A 21,979-nucleotide genomic window follows, 5' to 3' on the forward strand; every position below is an offset into this window, starting at 1 on the left:
AAAGCCATTTGGAGCAACGCTTCAATTCTGAATGGTGGTCTTACACCAGGGCGATACTGGTAGTATCTTCCACTCTGGAACGTGCCGCAAATATACAATATATTATTTTTATTAATTAATTGTGAAATAACACAAATTAATCAAATAAAATTTATTTGCGCACGCCGGGTTCGAACCCGCGACCTTCGGAATGGCAGTCCAATGCGTTACCACTGGACTATGCCGGCCGTCAAAAAATCCATTTCGATATAGAATTACAGTAATAAATCACTAATAATATAAATTGGAGACATTTGAGAGAGGCCTTTGTCGAAAGCTGGTCGGCAGATTTTTTAAAAGTTGTACTACTCAAAATTAGTGTAGGTATAGATTAGTGTCACAATATGGCAAAAGATCTTTCGGAAAACCTATACGTTTTCTATTCGTAAACTCAAAAGCATTAACTATGAACAGAATTTTCTTGGAAAGCTCTTTTGGATTATTTTTTCTGTAGGGAAGAGTTCTGCGAAAGAGAAAATCGCTTACCAACGCGCCCGTCCCCTGAGATTACCAACATTCAACATGATACGAGCGAAACGAAATTATGTGGTTACAAATAAAAAGAAAAAATACACTTCTCTACTTAATTTGATGCTTTTAATTAAAATCTTTGTCTTTTGATTCTTCTTAATTACTTATGTTTTCAGAATGCCAATTTAATATTAATAAAAGTGACCAGGATAAATTATTTTCTGCTTACATAATTTATTGATTTTCGGGAAATCAACAATTTACATTTTATCAGTTTGTACGTGTTTAGCAGATAGCAAAAAATAAAACCAATTATAGATTTCCTTCTTGTCACTTTACGACTAACAAGACAATGAACTAAAAACTAAAATTGATGAAATTTATAATAAAATTATATAACTCTTAAATAACTCGTCTATCTGTATAAATTAAAATTTAAATCTCCTAAACTTCTTCACCGATTGTTTTGAAATCTTAAAATCGCATTCGAATACGCGTGTGTTTTATATACATACCTATATTATATAGACAGTCTGTGACAGGTAAAAACATATATTTTTTAAAGCGCCATCTGTTGGACAAACATGCTTTTTTTAAAACAGCGCCATCTTTTGCCCGTAAAGTTTTTAACGACTTTATTTTATTCTGGTGATGGTTATTAAGATGTCACATTATTAAAATAAGACAGGAATAATATGATAAATAAAGAAATATATAAAACAACTATATAAAAATAATAATAGGTAGACATAAATGTTATACTTTTATATACTTTTTTGACCGGTCAGTGGTTGAGTGGGCATAGCGCTTGGGTCTCACCCGAGCGTCGCGTGTTCGATTCCTCGGCTGGCTAAGTCCTCCATCACAACACAAGCAACATTTTCGGCTTTCTGTGGTGGTAGTAGGAGATTTTCAAACATTGTTGGGTTATTCGTAACCCGGGAATGTTTGTCTTTCTTTAAAAAAAAAAATATATATATTTCCAGGTTTCGTTTAGTCTAAGTATTATTATTATTAAGTTATTTCCTAGTCTAGTCTACTTTCATTGTAAAGCACCCTTGAAGTGATATTTTACAAAAATGACTCATTGAAATTGGCCAATTTGTTTATTTATAAATAAAATTTGTTTTTCTTGATTTTATTTACTTCTCTTGTAATAAGTATCTGTGGGTTGTGACAAAATTACCCCTTCTGCTGTTTCTGACTTAACCATCTTTCAAACGTTATTATATTTAGATCAAGGATACCTATTTACCAAACCTACACCCACATCTAAATGCTCTTACCATCCGCAATCGCCTAACGAATCCTTTTTGTTTTACTACCCTTAATTTAAAACTCGAAGGTGTACTTCAAAAAAGCATCTGAGTGTTCCATTATTTCGTTTACCGGTAATGCATCCTTGAAATTTACACTCTTTCGTAACTCGGAAATTAATATAAAACCGTATTATGCAAAATTTGCTAAAATATACATATTTTACCCTTTGGTTATACGAGAAAAAATGTAAAGGAAAACCATCCCCTAATTTAAAAGTATGTTCCGGAAATCGAAATTAGGCCAAACAACTTCATTTAACTCGATTCACTGCTTCCTTCTTACGCCCCCATTTAATAAAACTTTTGAACAAAACTTTTTCCATTGTTTAAATACATAACTTAAAAAGTTTAAGAAGCAAATAGCAGGTTACATTGGATACCAATTTAATGATTGCTACATTGAGGCCCCGAAGTAAGCGTTCAAATATGGTTTGAAAGGGAGATATGTAAGTACGAATGTTAGAGGGAGCGCGCTTATATTAAAAAACTATAATAATTAAGCGAAAATGGTGAAAATATTTAATAAAACACAACTCGCAATAGAGCATAAATCTCTCGACAAATGCTTCAGTTGTATTTAAAGATACACTGTGAATTTTTTCATGAATATAACATATTAAACAACAGAAATAACGTATTTTAAATAAATTTCGGAGCTTACTATTCGATTTTTTTTTGTCGATGAAATTTTATATGATTAACGTTACGGCATTGAAAATGTTTAGATATATCCTCAAAAATAACATTTTTTTTAGAATTTAAAAACTTAAAGAGTTAACGAGAAACTTGTTATAAATCGGTAGAAATTTGGAATGCGGGGCATAATAATTATTCGAATTAACAATGAGACAAATATATATATATATATATATATATATATATATATATATATATATATATATATATATATATATATATATATATATATATATATTGATTGTGATAATCTTCCATCTAGATTTATCTAGATTTCATCAATAAACACAGCTAAAGGGATTTGACGCAACAATTCAATATTAAACAATAGTACCCACAATATTCCACCAATTTTTGTGTGTACCACACATAAATCAATTGTTAAATACATGAATACCTTTACTTACAACCATGTACTTATTTTTTATCTTTTACTTACTATTATTTTCTAATTATTACTATTACGTAACTGTTAGTAATTACCCAGTATTATATTTATTTAATATTTATGCTTTATTAATAATTATTCATACTATCCCTCTTGTCAATGAAACTATGGTCACCATAGTGGCTGATAAGCCAACACGGGTACTTTGTAATACTTATTTTGTCAGTAAACGTACTTCCCAGCTGTAATTTTAGTTTGAATAACTGTAGTGTTTATTTTTGTAATATATTATTTTGTAGATTAATGGTTTCACTACTATATTAAGTTTAATTGTAATTTTCATTGTTTACTATAATTATAAAGCTGCACATCTCGACACGGGAATCCCTAGCGAGATGTGCGGCTAATGATTTTATTGTAATGTACTAGGTTTTTTTTAATAAATAATTTTAAAACATTTTTCCTTTTGTCACCGTGAAACCAGGTATTTTAGCTGACAAAAAAATTGAATTTCAGCTCTGTTAATCAATTGTATTATTTATTAAACATTTTATTGCAGCAGAACTTAGTGGGTGTAAATGTACGAAAACTGCCAAAAATTAAAATAAAGTTTTATTTCATTTTTCACATTTGATTACAGTTGTAACCAATCCAGGCGCCAACAGATAGAACACCCACCTCACCCCCCAACCTTCCCAATAACACCCGCCCCCTCCCCATGTAACTTATCTTCTCACTTAACTGCCTCGCTACTGTGATTCATGTTCATATAAAACTGTATACACTGTGAGATCCATACAAATAGAAAATGATACCACATATACTCGTATAACACATAATATGTGAATGTATCCACAAAATTTCTAATATAAAAGTATATCGTACCGTTTTGAAAGCAAAGGCATATAAATTGTTTACGCACAGCCCATCAGAACACTATTATTTGTGATTTTAATTGAAATCGTAAAGATCCCATACCAAATGCTCTCCTACAATATATTCGAAAATTAACTCGCAAAATTTATAAGGCCTATTTCGCCCCACTCTCCTCGCGAGCGTGTTGTCTCTGTCTGCCGACAATGGAAGCCTATCTCCGGCGTTCGGGTGCGAGGGAGATGAGGATTAGACCGTGGGTTCGACCCTTTTCAGGCTAAAACAGGTGCTGCGAACAATCTGTTATCAAGTGAATGTATTTATCGCGTAGTATGTTTTTAGGGGCGCTTTGCCGCGTATGTTTGTTTAGACTTGTGAGAACATTTGTCATCGTTTCGGACACCCATTTGAATAATTGGCGTCTTAATAAGTGGAAGGCATTAAAACACACACTTTAAAATAAATTCAAATAACTTATGATCTTGCCGCTATAGTTAATACCCAATAGAAATAATACAACAATAAGAAAACAGTGGTAAATAAAACATGGCGTCTGTTCCAAATTGTTGATATTTAATTGTTATTTTAAGCGTCATATACCATGGTGTAAATAACGTGTTTAAGCGAAAATCTAGACAGCAAAAGTGTGAATATTTGAAGAGATTTTGCTGCTTTAGAAAAAAAAATCTTCTACTTTAATTGAAGCTTAAACAGTCCTAGTGGACTCCGCAACGATTCCCTATTGCTAATGGCTTTCTCTTACATTTTTGACTTCTTCCACCATTCAATACTGTATGCCACAACGTTTCTGTTAAAAAACTATATCATATTGACTTTAATTCTACTCCGTACCTCAATCCAGTGCAGTGAAATTGCGTTAAGTATTCTTCGGGAGTCCGCGACTACTTCTACCATTCAAACCACTCTCACTCCTTGCACTAATAACTTAAACAAACATTATTTTCAGCGGTATCGGTCGACTATTTTTCCAGCACAAACATACGCTAGCTGAAATTGTAGATATTATAAATAAGAAGAAACAAGATAATCGTAATAACTTATTGGCTAGTTCTAATCCTGGTGAAGTTCTGATAAAATCGACATCGGTAAAAGGCATTATCATTAATAATTATGTAAATTAATAAAAATGATGCTGACTAACAAAAAAAATGACTATTACGTACAATTCCCTACTATTTAAATTCAAAAATAAATATCAGTTTTTTTAAAGAATTGTGTGCCTCTTCTGCCTGGAATTTCTCTGTCTACCCAACTATTTATAACTCGTAAAGTTATTTCTATCTTGAGCTAAATGCTTGTAAATGTCAATTCAACCGCCAAAAAAATAATATTCTTTGTTTTTGTTTCTTCCAATTTTTTTTCCATTTGTTTCAAAACATGTAATATTTAAAAATAACAAATGTTTAAGCTTGGGCGAAACCGGGTTAACTTTTATTAGATTTATAAATTATGGTTGAATTGAGATGCGTTGGTTCAATAGAGACCTAACTTGTAAGAAGGCTGATTTTTTTATATCATGTACAATCATTTGTGAGTTTTTCCAATAGTTTCAATCCCAGGAATAAACACCCCCTATGATATCATCTAACTTCGATGGTGATAATGTCGATGACTTCTTCATGAAGGCATTCTACTTCCGTGACCAATGTCAGTGAATTGTGGACACTTGTTCGATACTTTCGTCCCCTACTACTGAATCTTTTCTTGTTGAAAAATATTGTGTTATAATTTATTTTTCACGATTTAATATTTCAAGCATATCAAAAACCTAAATTTCATAATTTGTTTATATTAGTGGTAAACAAAGCATTATTTTTTTGTCACAGCGTTATATATATGTATAGCTGCTTCACTGCTTCCATACTTTTCTACTTACTGTAATTTTATCTCACAATAAATTTCTCATAATAAATAAAAATAAAATAATAAATCCCACAAACAATATGTCCTCAACACCTGCCTCATTTGCCACCCATCTCCCCTGCGAGTGGGAGCGGGACGGCAACCATTTCGCTGTACATTTATATACGCATTCGGCATGTTTCCCACGGGTGCGAGCGAGAGAGAGAGCTATGGCAGGGGTGATGACAGATTGGTTCGGACGGGTAAAACAGAAGCCTCCAAAGTTGACAAAGATTTCCAAAGTTTGATTACCGAGTAAACTGATTGATCATTGATTTTTATATCAGAACCTGTGATTTTGTCAATTAAAATTTAAACGTAATGCAAACAAAACCTTTCAAATAAATTACCTGAAGTAAGGATCACTAAATTCTCTCTGGGCACGAAAGAGATTCGCCAGTATTCACCATTCAGAAACGATACCTTGCTTAAAATGGCTTAAACCTTGTTTGGTGACCAAATCTGAATAGTCAGTCGATGCTGGATAATCCTACTGGCCGAGGAAAATGATTTCCCTTCGGGGCCTCCTTTGTGGAGTTACGAGTAGGTACTATGTATTTAAAAAAAGTGTTTTTTATTTTATTTTACAGTAAAACTCAATTATAATTATAATTTATAAGCCTGTAATGTTTTTACATTTATTTATAATTTAACAATATTTTTTTTAATCCGGTGGAATCTGGAAGGCACCCATTAGTTAAACAGAAGCCTTTAAAGTCAAAGCCTCAAAAACTCAAGTTATTCAAAAGTCGGTACTGAAACCTTCAAAGAGGGCAAACCATTTCCACCTTGAACACCGCGAATCACTTCCACCTTTATACCTATTCACATGGTGCCGTGAAAAGTGAGATGTTTGGTACTTAGAATGTGATAGCAGAGTTTGCGTGTGGTAAGACGCCGATTATCCGCGCTTATTGGGAAGGTGCGGATTAACCGTCGAGGAGTTAAGAATGTCATGTCAAAAGTTCAATTATTGATTGTTTAATCGATGGGAATAAAATTGAAAAGCCTCGTGTGCCGCCGAATCCCATGCCTTGTCTTTATAATTTATAGCTAGGCAGGTACCTACTACAATGATATGTATTGATTTTTTATTTTTCCTGACTCCTTTTTAGAAGTGCGTCAGTATCCATCAATAGAACAAGTCAGAGCGAGGGATAAATAAAATGTTTTTAGGATGATGGGAAGTGTTTCCTGTGGATTCCTCAGGATTTAAGGATGATTGATCATGTCCTTATGACAACCGACTTGTAATACAAAGATATTGCCCTATGGTGTGTGAAAAGAAGCGATGGACTACTGGAATCTATAACATTTGATGTATCATAGATATATTAGTATGTAAAATCGTTTTACACAATGAACAAAAAATTGTTTTTCGTAAATTTAAATGTCCCATGTTAAAAAAAACGCACTCAATATATTAGCAGGACTTCGATTGCGATAAGTGGCGTAATCTGCCAAGCCCTCAGGCAAGTTGGGGAGTTATCCGCGCCCACCCTTTCAAAATGATTCTGAATAAAAGTAATAGATAATGTTATACCTGATGTCCCCGGCATTGCCCTTGTTTTATTCTGATTTAATAGTTGGTAAAAGAGGTTGGGGCAGTTTTTCAAAATATCATGTAGATCGTTATCATTCTCTTGTTTTGAAGGTCAAATGTGCGAAATTTCATCAATCCACAGAGTATTTTCTTTAACTATTATAACTAATTGAAGTCCCGGGTATAGACAATGAATTTACTCTTATTTTGAACGTCTGGTGTGCAAAATTACATCAATAATATCATAATTCTGCTTTATGGGGTAGGAAAGGGGAATGTGGGTGGTTTTTCGAAATATCATATAGACAGTGACCTTCCTCTCGTTTTGAAGGTGAAGTGTGCAAAATTTAATCATTTTGTTTAAAATCTCGCCGCCCGCCCGCCACAGACACTCCTATTTACATATTATAGATAGACTATATTACAGAAGATAAAAGATAATATCTGTGCAATGCAAACGGAAAACGGAATTTAATAGACGTAAAATTATTTAAAAATAAAATGACTTTGTTTCGACCTTGGAGGAAAATATTTCGTCGAAGCTTTTGACCGGTACGAGCATTTTTTAGCTTTTTCCCATGGCGTTAATTCATGTCGCGAGATTGTTTTTCGTATTAAGAGTATCAAAAAAAGAAATTACTCAAGATGATATAATTATTGTTTTCTTCGAGTATTGCATGCAACGTTCTATGCAGTATAGCGTTAAACCATTCTAATTAGGCTATAGATAGTCTTCGGCCTGCAGTTGATGGAAATTCATAATTCACCTCTATCAAGTAGATACCGGATAATACCTGGCAACTGGGTACCAAATAGACTAGGTGCACTTTCCAAGCTCCAGGCTACCACCCCTTTGCTACCTATCTAGCTACTACCTGCTTCTTTCTTCTTGAGAAGGAACTTGGCTTTACGGTGAACTTAACAATACGGAAATGCAGACGAAACCAATTATTACTTTTTGAAAATCTCTCTGTTGTTTTTTAACTGTAGTATATAAAAATGGACTTGCATGATTTTATTTTAAGAGTATTGATTTATCTTCTAAATTTTTTTCGGTTGTTGCATAAGTTCGTGGCAAATTTCCTCAATATGATAATTTATATCTATTTATTATACATTACATAAAGAAGAGGTCCTGTGGGTGGGTGGTTTTGTTTGATTTTAAAGAGAGTATTCACTAATTATTGTAACCTCGTGTCTTTTTTCGTACCTCGCTATGGTTAAAATATTTTTATTTTACGCAACTATTTAATTATTCGTATTTTTAACGCAACCGGGTTTCGCTTGAAGTCGAGCTTCATCAGGAAGTAATATTAACTTTAGCTAATAGTCAAAGCGAAACCAGGTCGACATCAAACAAATTAAAAAGCATTGGTATGAAACAAACTTCCTGTATAATTTACAATGTAACTCTGTCATGAAGGTACAAACATTCATACAATGTCACACCACCAATGATAGATATATTAATATTTTTTTGCAGCAGTATAGAATAAAATATTCTGTTTTTAACCGTAACTTTTGAAGTCAGTAAGTTCTTTATTTTAAATTTATAATACGCCATCATTTTTAAATGTCACTGAAACTTTTTAAAAGAAAATATTGTGGAAATGGGATTAGGATTGGATGTTTCACAGAATTTGAAAAATTCATCAAATTTCAAAGTAAATATTTTGAGTTCTGTGAAAGTTGTATTAAAGTTCTATTATTATTTCATCGTGTGCTAGTTGTTCCACTACACTTGAATATTAACAGAACTTAGATAGGACTTTCAAAGAAGTTGTTAATATTTTGTTTTAGCAATTTTATGAATTGTTCAAACTCTGTGAAATAACGTTTTGTCATCAAACAGTTCAAAGTCCTTTTCTAACATTACACTAAAATTTAAATAACCTGCAAACTAACCTCGAAGGAATCAAAGGTAGGCAATTAGTTATTAATGAACAGCTCTCAAGTAAATTACAGTGAAGCTATGCAGTCGCACGGTTTTATGGCAGAGGGGAAGAAAGGTTCTCGACAGAAAATAGGTAGCAAGTAGAGGTGGAGAGGAAAAGAGAGGAGAGAGGATAGAGGATAGAGTAGAGCACGTCCTCGCTTTACGTCTCAACAAGACGTAAAACATGTCTGTTTCTAGATACTTGGACTGCATTTTCGTAATTATGGAGATTATTTACAAATTGCTATTTGTAGCACAAAATGATGGTTTTGTTTGTTCTTTCTTGTTTATGGAGGTCTTTGTTAAAAACCCCTAAATAAAATAACATAAAATGAACAGTATGAGACAAAGTCATTTCTCACCTTTGTTCGACTTAAAATAGTGTTTTAAAAAAATCTAGCCACTTCTCTCTCCTGAAAAAATATAGTAAGTTACATCCGTCTGTGACCTTTTGAAGTAGGTACAGATTGCAATTCAAAAGATTTTATATGTTCAATAATATAAAATACAATTTCTGAAAATAGTTTATTTTTAAAAAGTTCTGCGGTACAATTATAATTACGCGTTACAGCTATTTCGAATCTCAAACAGTTTAACAATGCCTTCAGAAGGCTAAAAAGCTGTCACTTATAGTAATAATTACATATCAGAACTTGTGCATAAATATACTGTTTTTATAAATTGAATTATAACATCATTGAATATGTAAAAGCAAATTAATTAGGCGTTCTAAAAATAAACTTGATAAAAATAAATTAATTAACAAAAGAATATAATTTAGTCACTGAATTTAAATCGAGTACAACTTATCAGACACAAACCTGAGATTTTCTACATTGTATAATTCAAATTCATCCAAATTTTCTACTGAGATTCTCTTTTCAATATTCAATGTACCCACAATAGACAATATATATAAAAAATATTCAATTCTACAAATTTATAAAGAAATACAGTTAAATAACTTACAATTCAATTCATCAGTCAGATATCAAAAAACTATCAAAATCCCAAAACTTAATACAAAGCACACACAAAATACCTACCTCTATCTAGGTATAACATATTTTAACATCCTTCCATTATATCTAAAAAATATTGAAGATATTCAGGAATTTAAAATAAAATTAAAAAATTACCTAAAACTACTATAAATGTCCATATCTTACTCTTATTATTATTTCCTTCAAATCTTGAAACTGTATTATTGATAAATCTTGCCTATTTCCCTTTGGTTTTGCAAATATATTATTTACTTACTTACATGATTCCATATAATTGAGCTAGGATTCACTCACCAAACACAAGAGCCTCGTCTTTTTATGGTGAGGAAAAGCTATTATTATTTACCTTGATAACACTGTATAATATGTATAATTGTATATTTATTGTAAAAAACATACAAATATTAAATAAATAAAATAAAAATAAAAAAATCTCTGGATTTTCTAATACGTATCCAATTGTAAGTTAGTTACAATTTGTAAATTGGTTAAATATCACGTAAATTGAAATAATCATTATAACTGTATTGAAAAAGTTAAGAATTAGTACACATTTCTAAAAATATCAATTCGTTTGTACATTCAGCCAAATCATTTGTCTTTTCCAATAACAAATAAAATCACTTATTGTACCTAAACTAGTAGTTCTGTGAACAGTAGACAACTCTTTTGGAATAAAAAGGTACTATCAAACACGGCTACCAACTTCACGAGATTGACCGGACACGGAACACACAAATGATTTTACAGGCAGAGGAAATGTAAGATGGTCGAATCATGGAGTTCAGTTATAGATTCCTCCTACGTCTAATAAGACAACATAACAAAAAATAGTGCACTTTGTAAGAAACTTAATTAAACATTAAAAAATAAAAATTATTTTATTTAGTAATAAACTGAACGTATTGAAGATGGACGTGATTGTCAGAAAGCGGTCCGGTCAGAAAGAAATAAAAGTAGAATAAAGCTTAACAGTTGGTTTAACGGTACTTTATTAATAAAATACTGAACCATCGTGATCTTACATCAAGGTGATACTGAGATTTTCTTACACTCTGGAACGTGCCACAAATATACTATACATTATTTTAAATGAGTAATTTGTAAAATAATACGAATGAATCAAATAAAATTTACTTGCGCACGCCGGGATTTGAACTCGCGTCTTCCAGCTTGCTAGTGCCTTACCCCTCGACCATGTAGGCTACTTTATTTTGTTCTATTTTCATAAATTTTACCTAATATTTATTGGAGAAATCATTTCTTCTATTCCATATAATACTTAGATAATATCTGCTCTAAATTTTATTATAGCATTTGGGTAATTATTCCAACCCTTCCCCTAATTTATTCAATTGATCGTCAGGTCCCGAACAAACCTTAAGCGTGTTCGAAACACTTAAGATCTAGGCCGATTCAGAAAACTTGTCCGAATATAACTTTTTACTAGTCAGAGACTTCCGCCATTGACAAAATAGCGACTGACGACGTCGATAATTCTCTTTAACCACCGAATACAAAATCCCTCGAAGGGTTATTTATAAATAACGATTTGAAAGAAAACTGAAGTCTCTAACTTCCATTAGACCTTTCTACTACTCCTAGGCTTCAGACATGACCTATATGATATACCCTCAGTCATTTGGAATCCTCAATATCAAACATACATTGATCGTATTGAAAATGTCCGAAACAAATTTATAAAACACCTATCCTATCGCTGCAATGATCGTCGGTTTGACCTACCGCTTTATATAATCGCAGAAAAATCTCTACAAAACAGTGAACTGTCTTGTTGATTCATCATATCTGTTGGCCCCGAACAAAACACCAAATCGAATGACTTATTTAGAATACCACACTAATAATCTCTTAGGACGTATCTGTAAAACTCACAATGCCCTATAAGATGTAGACATTTTCAACTAATGCATCTCAAGAAATCGATAAATTAAAATACTTTTAGTTTGTGAAAATGATCTGTATTATATTGTTATAAGCAGTAAAATGATAAAATGATCTTAAATGATCTGTATTATATTGTTATAAGCAGTATAACAATATAATACAGATCATTGTAATGTATTTTGTAATTTGTACCTACACAATACATTACAATGATCTGTATTATATTGTTATAAGTAGTATAATCATGCGAACACTTGTTTACAATATTATGTAGTTCTTAATAATACATTTTCTTATCATTTGTAATGTATTGTCTAGGTACAAATTATAAATTAACCTTTAAATTAATAGAATTTTATTGCTTCTTCAATAGTTGCAAAACTTTACTTTACTTTGTTGCGTCATTTTAATTATATGGAAATGAAATACTTTGTGTACACCACTTCTCTAAATAGTCAACAAAGTCACTATCTGTGTGTGCGCTTAGTTCTTCTAAACTATGCAACAGAGTTTCATTTAGAGAATTCTTCAAGAAGGTTTATATATATAATACATGGATATTATATTTATTGAAAGTAGAAAAAAGTCGAGCACCGCCAATGGCTTCTTCGTCAGGATAATGAAAATAAACTTTACAGGTCTATAATATACGAATGTTTATTGTTTACACTTTATTGTACTACTATTTGTTTCCTAAATAAATAATTTAAAATTAAAAAATACGGTGATCGGATAACTCATCGAAATGACAATTCAACACACCTTTAAAAAATCGTATAAACTCATTAAAGGGATGAAACAAAAACTAATCAGGTTAAGTAGGTTAGGTTAGGTTAGGTGATGTTAGGTTTAAAGGTTAATTTATGTCGCTTTTAATGACTGTATATCAATTTTTAAAGTTATGTTGAATTGTCATTGTGTTGAGTTATCATGGAACCGAAATTAATTTTCTAATATAAAAAGGTCAAATTGACCTAACTTCGGGCACACAGACATGACCTCAATACAATTCCATCGGTTTATCTCTTCAGTGTCTTAAATAGTTCTACGTTTCAACTTGCAACGTTAAACCTGTGAAGCGTAAAAACATCTACGACATAAACAGGGCAAAAGGGTAAACGGACGGACGACAGTTGGACGAATGTTCCGACTTATTTAATTATTACTTTTGCGTTTTACGACACATGGAATACATAAACAAATTATGTTGTTGCGTGCTAAGGTTCTTTTGATTAAATAATATTAGCAAGTATTCTCTTTCTCTTTGTTTATAGCTCAAAGCACATTTTGGTAATAGTGTGTATTTCCACGGCGCGTTCGTATGATCTTTTGCTTTTTTGCCTCCAAAACTGTCCAACTCTGTTGCATTTGTTAATAAATTTTCAAAAAAAAATCAATAAAATAATAAATGTATATAATGAGAAAGTATCACACTAACTGTGCAGGCGGTCAAGGGGAGAACTAACTTAACCTAACTTTTTTTAAATCCGCGGATATATTTATATCAGCACAATTTGAGCACCTACAATAGCGACACCACCGACTCCAAAGTTACGTATACACCCAACTGAATACTCCACTGCCCGACATAAATACTCAAAAAGGACAATTAATAGGCCAAAATATACTGGTTATTCCCGAATGTGAAAAATTTCATGGTGCGAAACTTTATAGTGCCATACCAAATGAAAAAAATAATAATAACAAAAATGAATATAAATAAAACCAAGTAAGAATCGTAGCTCCCTTATCAGGAACAAGAGCTCCTCTTTTCTGATAAGATATACATGACCAATTATGAACCTAAATATTATATTTTTCAAAATATGTATGTATTAATGTAACCCATATGATCTATATTTAAAAAAAAAAAAAAAAATAAAAATAAAAAAATAAAAATAAAAAAAAACATGGCTGAGAGAACAGAAAAATTATGACGATAATGTAAACACTAGAGAGTAAATAAAAACATATAAAACTACAGGCTGCCCCAGAACAGGAAACCTTAGTGATGTGGACTTTGAATACTGTGAGGTATTCTTGTGTTCTGCTTTAAACTTACGTCATGTACTAATATATATTTTTTAAATACAGCAGAAAATCTGTTTGTTTTTCTGATCTTTGAGTCAGCAAAATGTCTGAACTCTTCCCTACCTCCCTATCTTCCCCATTCCTTTCAGCTTCACACACAATACAATTTTAGGGATGTTATAGTCCCACTGACTCCGATATTAAAGCCTTTAAAAATATATTAAAATGAAGCACTTCGTTTTATAACTTCATCGATCTATAACGTTTCGAAATCTGGACAAATAGCACTAGTTATTTATAAAATTCACGGGAAATGGTATCAAAATTAAATGAAAATTAACAATGTGGTAAACAAAATGTTTTAAAATTATGAACGTTGGCCGTTCGGAAGCTGAAACAGTTATTTTGGGAATGTTGTGGGATTGACACTGGAAAACAAAGGGTCTTTTTTTAGATTCTCATTCAATTGAAATTGTAAGGAGCCGAGTGGGCCGCTAAACCTTTTTTTTGTGTACATTTACATTTCCGGTTTTTTTTCATTTGTTGTTAAATAGCTTTGGTTTCCAAGATCTAAGCACCCGGTCTTAACCGACCAAACGTCGGCCCATGGAATAAACAAAAAATTTCTAGCTCCTAATCACTAAAGAGAAAATTCCTGAATGAATGATCTATACCGATATGAAAGAAAACTTTTGTCGCCAAACAGGGCAATGAATTTCAACATCTGTTCAAGAAAGGATTGTATTTTGTTATTTTAGTTTCGCCTGTTATTCTTTTTGGGAATTAATGTAAATCATGTACACGTAAATAAAATATCAAACGTAGTCTGTAAGGCTTTGATATTATTTCACTTTAAAGTCACATGTTGAATGTCCTGGTTTAGGGACACTTTAAAGTCGCACGTTGAATTGGTTCCATGATAAATCAACACATCGACAATTCAACACACCTTTAAAAACTGATATAAAGTCATTAGAAACGATGAAAAAAAACCTAACCTAACCTACTTAACCCAGTTAATAAAGTTTTTTTTATCACTTTTCATGACTTTATATAACTTTTTAAAGATGTGATGAAATATCATTTTGATGATTTATCCGGTCACCGATGAATGTCCTGGTATAGGGACACTTCAAAGTTGCATGTTGAATTTCCTGGGTTAGGGACACTAATATTTACATTTTGAATAGATTAGGGCAGTGGCGGTTCTTGACGGGGAGACAAATGAGACAATCTTCACCCGATATTCTTGATACCGACTAAAAAAATAGTACAAATATCGATGTGTCTTCACCAAATGAATGAATTCTTTACATAAAAACATAAATTATTTAAAGTAAACAAACATTTGCCGGAGTATAATTTTAAAACTGTTGAATCAAAATCATTGTACCACACGTTAATTACTGTAGCAGCGTTCTATTCATAGCCAACGATGGATTGAATAAACAAATGACAACAAAATAGATCTATAAGATTTATACTGAAGTAAAATGGGTATACGAAAATCAAGCAAATGTTGAAGGAGTAAAATATCTTGTCATTTAAGAAAATTATTTAATATATTTCTAATCTGCAAAACAATTCATGTCCATACATTAATTGAATTATTGTCAAATTGAAAACCTGTTAACAAACACACACATGAATAAAATAAATTGCATAAGATTTCCCTTCAGAAAAAAAAACGCAGGGTCAAAAATCGTTGATGTAAGGAGCATTGAAGATATTTTGCAAATTACCAGAAGAAATAAAATTGGAAGAAAATATAAACAAATTTACAATTAAATACGAAAATATGTTATTGTTTATTATAAAAATGTGTTAGGATTGTATTAAAACATAGATAACTATTTACCTATTTAAAATACCACAAATAAATCAAATGTGTTTCGGATCATTTTCAAGCTCGATTTTTAATGAGATACCAAGGCCAGTGGTGGCTCGTGACTTTTGGGAGTAATAGAGGGCTTTCATGAAAATAAAATGGCATTATTGATTTTTTTGTGGCCAAAAATGTTTTGTTTTTTTTTCAGAAAATCGGTGCAGTTTACTGCCAACCTGAAATTTCCTTAAAATCTTCATACAAGAAATCGAATTTTCGAAAATAAATAAAAAAATACGTTTCTGACCACAACAACATCCATAATTCCATTTTATTTAATATTAGCACTCTAGTACACCCGAAAGTCACGAGCCACCAGTGAGCAAGGCGTTATGTTTTTGAGCTTATATTTCTGTAATTTATATAACAGGATATATAATTTAATTTTCAAACAATACATTTGAAATATGTAGAAGCAGTAAAAAAATAGCTAATTTAAATTAACCTTGAATTAAAATGGTCGTCACCATTTAAAATTACCACCCGGTCTACGATATGAATTTTTATCTTATATTTTTTACTTGAAAAGTAACGTTTACGAGATTAAAAAAATACTATCTATAATAAAGGTCAGAAATAATTTTGTCTCGTTTTCAAAGCGAGTCTCTAATTTTTTTAAATATTCATGTATTTAAATTTCTACAAAGGCAATTGCTTTGTTTTTCGGATTCCTTTCGTATTGAACAATTGTAAAATTTGAGGCAAACAATATAGATATAAGAAAACGTTAGATAATAATATTAAGTAAGAGTGGTTTGTAATCGCCCCGGCAACTCTGAGCAAATATCAAAAAGGAATTGTAGTTTATTTCAAAAAGCAAAAGCTTCGTATCTTCTCCGATGGAGGGCGTTTGATTGGTCAGCGGCTGACAGAAGGGATTTACCAAGAATCTGATGATTGGTTTTTAGGGAAGGATTTTTGTAGTCTTTACTCGTTATTTTTTATTATTATTATGGACGCCCACGCCGAGAGTACCTGGAGGACCTGCTGGTGGACGTGCGCTGCTCATCATATGCAGAAGTCAAAAGAGCCGCACAAGACAGGGAAGAATGGAAGAGGAGATTAGATGAAATTGCTGCAAACCAATCCCAGGATTGAAACCAGAGAGAGAGACTCGTTATGCCTGCCCGGCGGATCTCAGGAAACTGTGTAATTTCGTCACAACAAATAAATAGTTCATATATCGCTGTGGAAATTCTGGAATAAAGATCATTGTTTTTAAAACTAACTAAACATATACGAATCCTTATAACTATCTTGTTTAAACATGGTTTAAGACGGAGTTGTAAAAATAATAATTTTAATATAATCCCGTAGTACCTGCCTGTATAGAAAATAGCAAAGAAAAATTATAGGCATCAACTTCTATGTATCATTTTCTGAACATATTACGACTGTCATATACAGGGAACATTCTCGAACTTGAAAATTAACTTTGAAAATTGAAGAATTGTTTAAATTTCAACGTTAATTTTCAAGTTCTGTGAAAGTCTTATTCAAGTTCTCTTATTACATCAAAATAGGCCAGTTGCTTAACAGAAATGAAATAATAACAGAACTCGAATAGACCTTGAAAATTAACTATCGAATTCGATGAATTGTTCAAATTCTGTGAATAAAAGTAAAGGCGACACGACACGCTATCTCCAAAATTAAACGAAAGATTCAGATAGCATCTAGGAACTCTTCAACCTCACTGAAAGGGACGATACATCTCGCTATCAGTATCAGTCTAGGTTTTCCCTCATCTCGCTGGAAGGGACGAGCCATCGTGAGCTGTAGGTCCAATAGGAGATCTACTAGGAACTCTTCAACCTCACGAAAGGGACGATGCATCTCGCTACCAGTATCAGGTATTCAGCCTAGGTTTTCCCTCATCTCGCTGGAAGGGACGAGCCATCGTGAGCTGTAGGTCCAATAGGAGATCTACTAGGAACTCTTCAACCTCACGAAAGGGACGATGCATCTCGCTACCAGTATCAGGTATACAGTCTAGGTTTTCCCTCATCTCGCTGGAAGGGACGAGCCATCGTGAGCTGTAGGTCCAATAGGAGATCTACTAGGAACTCTTCAACCTCACGAAAGGGACGATGCATCTCGCTACCAGTATCAGGTATACAGTCTAGGTTTTCCCTCATCTCGCTGGAAGGGACGAGCCATCGTGAGCTGTAGGTCCAATAGGAGATCTACTAGGAACTCTTCAACCTCACGAAAGGGACGATGCATCTCGCTACCAGTATCAGGTATTCAGCCTAGGTTTTCCCTCATCTCGCTGGAAGGGACGAGCCATCGTGAGCTGTAGGTCCAATAGGAGAACTACTAGGAACTCTTCAACCTCACTGAAAGGGACGATACATCTCGCTATCAGTATCAGGTATTCAGTCTAGGTTTTCCCTCATCTCGCTGGAAGGGACGAGCCATCGTGAGCTGTAGGTCCAATAGGAGAACTACTAGGAACTCTTCAACCTCACTGAAAGGGACGATACATCTCGCTATCAGTATCAGGTATTCAGTCTAGGTTTTCCCTCATCTCGCTGGAAGGGACGAGCCATCGTGAGCTGTAGGTCCAATAGGAGATCTACTAGGAACTCTTCAACCTCACTGAAAGGACGATTCAACTCGCTTCATCTTTTTAAATGTGATCTAGTAATTTTTTTATAAAAACAAACTGAACTGAACCGTGGGAATAAAGTTAAATAAACAAAATGGACAGATACTAATAAACATAATTTCGATTATTTTGTACAAAGTGGTTTTTCTCATCATCATTATTATTTTAAATATATAATGGGGTTTTCGAGCAGCCACTGTCGCTCAATAACTCGAATTTTAACAAAAAAGTTGGATTCTTACCGCGGAGACAAGGCAATACTGTGTTATTGTGTATTAAATTCTAAAAAAGATGAAGTAATTTTAATGAAAGGTATAATGATAAAGCATTATTGAACATTTGAAAAGTACCTTTCCTAAGTACGCCTTGTTAACAATTTAAGATCAAAACAGTTGGTTTCATTTTAAAATAACTACGAGGAATATCTTACACAACTCTTATACAACTTAGCCCATAGTAGTTGCAACGTCAAATTTTAATTAAGGAATTCTTGACAAGCTAGAAGTTATTCAATCAGAGATATGATAATATAATTTAATACCGTTTAAAGAAAGCAAAATATATTATATTTTTAAAAAATCAATGAAAGAAGAACCTTCGTGGGATCTCAACAAGCTAGCCATACAACCATGTGCTAACGTTAGTTTTTTTTCATTTCAATAACCGATTGTCCAAATAGTGAATCTGAAAGGGTGATAACTTGACAAGTTATAAAATAATGAGTGTCTTTAAAAAGCTTTTTATTTATTTATTTACGCCCTTTTTCGGGGCTTTTACATGAGAATATTAAGAAATATACATTATTTATTGTACATAACTGAATTACTTCATTAACAACATTTAAATTGAAGATGTCCACTGACTTGGTATAATTGTTTCCCTCCATTAGTATTCTGGGCAAAGAAGAATACATATGGTAGTTAGTCCCAGAATTTCTGCACTGAAATAAATCCTGACTTCTAGTATTACGTTGTGGAATCCGATAGCTTTTCAATTCTAGCAATACCGGACTATCAACTAAATCATTTAGAATTTTATATAGAAATACCAAGTCAGTGAAAATTCTTCTGTCTGACAATTTGAGCATATTCATATAATTTAACAGAGTGTTGTTGTTCAACATGATTGCTGGAATACCAATTTTAAAATTTATAAAACGTTTGTTTTGAGAATTTTAAGAATTTGTTTTGTATTCTTTCAACAGTTTGTACATGTATATTATAATGTGGGTTCCAGACAGGAGAATTGTACTCAAGTTGACTTCTTACATAGGCAAAATATAACAATTTAATACACTTTATATTGTTTAAATTTCTGGTTAGCCTATTTATAAATCCCAACATTTTAAGCCTTTATTAGAGATTTCTGTTATGTGGTTAACGAATGAAAGATTTGATTGAAAAGTGATGCCTAAGTCTTTGATTTGTGTTAATGTCTCAAGAGCATTGTTATCAATGTTATAATGAAAAATCACTGGATTTTTTATTGTGATTGCGTAACTCTACTAAATGATTAACCTTTCCCTTACTGTGCTAAAAAAATACACGCGTTCCGGTGCTGTGTAGTCAATACACATCTTAAAATAAGCGATTTAAAATCGTAAAAAAATGTATATTCATAGCCAATCGCTTATGTTTATTATATTTTATGTCAAAAGTGATAATAATTGTAATTTAATAGCTGAAAACATGTAAAAACCATCGGCAGATGCTAAAAAAACGTGCGAAGAGTCCTTATCTAACGACGGTCCATGACCGAATGGCGGCGGATGGGCGCTGGACTCACGCACACAGTTTTGCGTGTTTACGCTGCCAGTCTTGCAGGGGTTTCAAACTTAATTTTTTTTTTAAAAAAAAATAAACAAATTTGTAAAAAGAAATATTATATTGAGAAACTAAACATTAAAAATTCTACATGCATTATATTTAAATATAACAGCAAAATTATGTAAGAACAAAACAATACAGCGAAATTAAAAATAATAAAATTTTTAAACCAAATATATTAAATTGTTAATCATAATTGCATCGCAATTGTGGCAGGAAATATATTTTTTTTCTTTTCTGTGGCTTGTGCATACAGATTTTTGACAAATATGACAAACTATGGTGCTTCTTTTTTTGTGTTGTATGGACAAAATCTGCAAGTTTTCGACGGTGCTCGGGACACTAGTACATTTCTTGAATCACTCGTAATATCATTCGTAACAGCAGTTGCGGGTGGTGTTTCTTGATAATATGACAAAACTGTCTCGAAAGCATCTTGTTGTTGTTTGTGAAATTTGACCGTGCTGTTTTTTCTTTTCATTACATTGGGCTTGGCCAACTCTAAACCAAGCTGTCTTATGAATAATTTCCTTTTACTTCTATTATTTTTTTCCACTCCGGATACTTTTGAATCCATAATAAATATGTGTTCAGTGCAGCAATGTCTAACATTTCCATGAACAAACGAAACGGCCATCTTCTTGTCGACCTTACACACGAATACTCGGAGGTCATTTTGTCCCCTGTGTCAACGGCACCTTTGGTTTTATTATAATGTAAAATTATATCGGGTTTTTTTGTATCGGTTTGGCTTATTTCATTTCCAAGAAATTGAGTTGATAGCAGCAAAACTGCTTTATTTTGCTGAGGCACATATGACACAAGTGTTTTATTTGATGTAAAACCAAACTGGCTACTATACAATGGCCTTTCTTTTGATGGCAAAAACTCTTTAGGGATTTCCCTCTTATTTTTGCGAAGAGTGCCAGTTATGGTCAGATTTTTAGACAGAAGATTGTCCGCCAGTGGTACTGACGTAAAAAAATTATCTGTGGTTATGCCTCTATTGGTGCCATATTGAGGTTCCACCAATTCCATAACGACACGATTGCCTTGATTTATTTATCATACCGCTGTATATTTGCATGTTACATATATATGCGGTTTTAGCATCTGCAGCGATCCATATTTTGATGCCATACCTGGCTGTCTTTGACTTCATATATACCCGAAATGGACATTTACCTCTAAACGCCGCCAAACGCTCATCCACGGTTATATCAAGCGATGGAGAGTAATTTGATTTACACGCATCTACCAATTTACTGAAAATCGACTTAATTGGCTCTAGCTTGTCTGAAGAAGCTTCAAATCTCTCTCGTCTTGTATCTCTATTATCAAAACGGATCTGACTATAAATATTTATGAACCTGGCTCGAGACATAGCTGCCGTGAAAAACGGCTGACAAAATGGACTTTCACTTGTCCACAACTCATTCAAACTTAGTTTTCGGGTGCGATTTCTGCCGGAAGCAAGCATTATACCGATGAAAGCATATAATTCATCTTCGGATAATTGCTCAATC

General features: G+C 32.6%; 1 pseudogene; it reads right to left on the bottom strand.

Annotated features, from left to right (window-relative positions):
* The window catches only part of LOC149415623 (uncharacterized), a 145,073-nt pseudogene that overhangs the window by 122,442 nt on the left and 652 nt on the right, over nt 1–21,979 (bottom strand).

This window comes from Hesperophylax consimilis, chromosome 18 (genome assembly GCF_061612785.1).
Source record: "Hesperophylax consimilis isolate HC1 chromosome 18, BYU_Hcon_1.0, whole genome shotgun sequence".
NCBI classification, from domain to species: domain Eukaryota; kingdom Metazoa; phylum Arthropoda; class Insecta; order Trichoptera; family Limnephilidae; genus Hesperophylax; species Hesperophylax consimilis.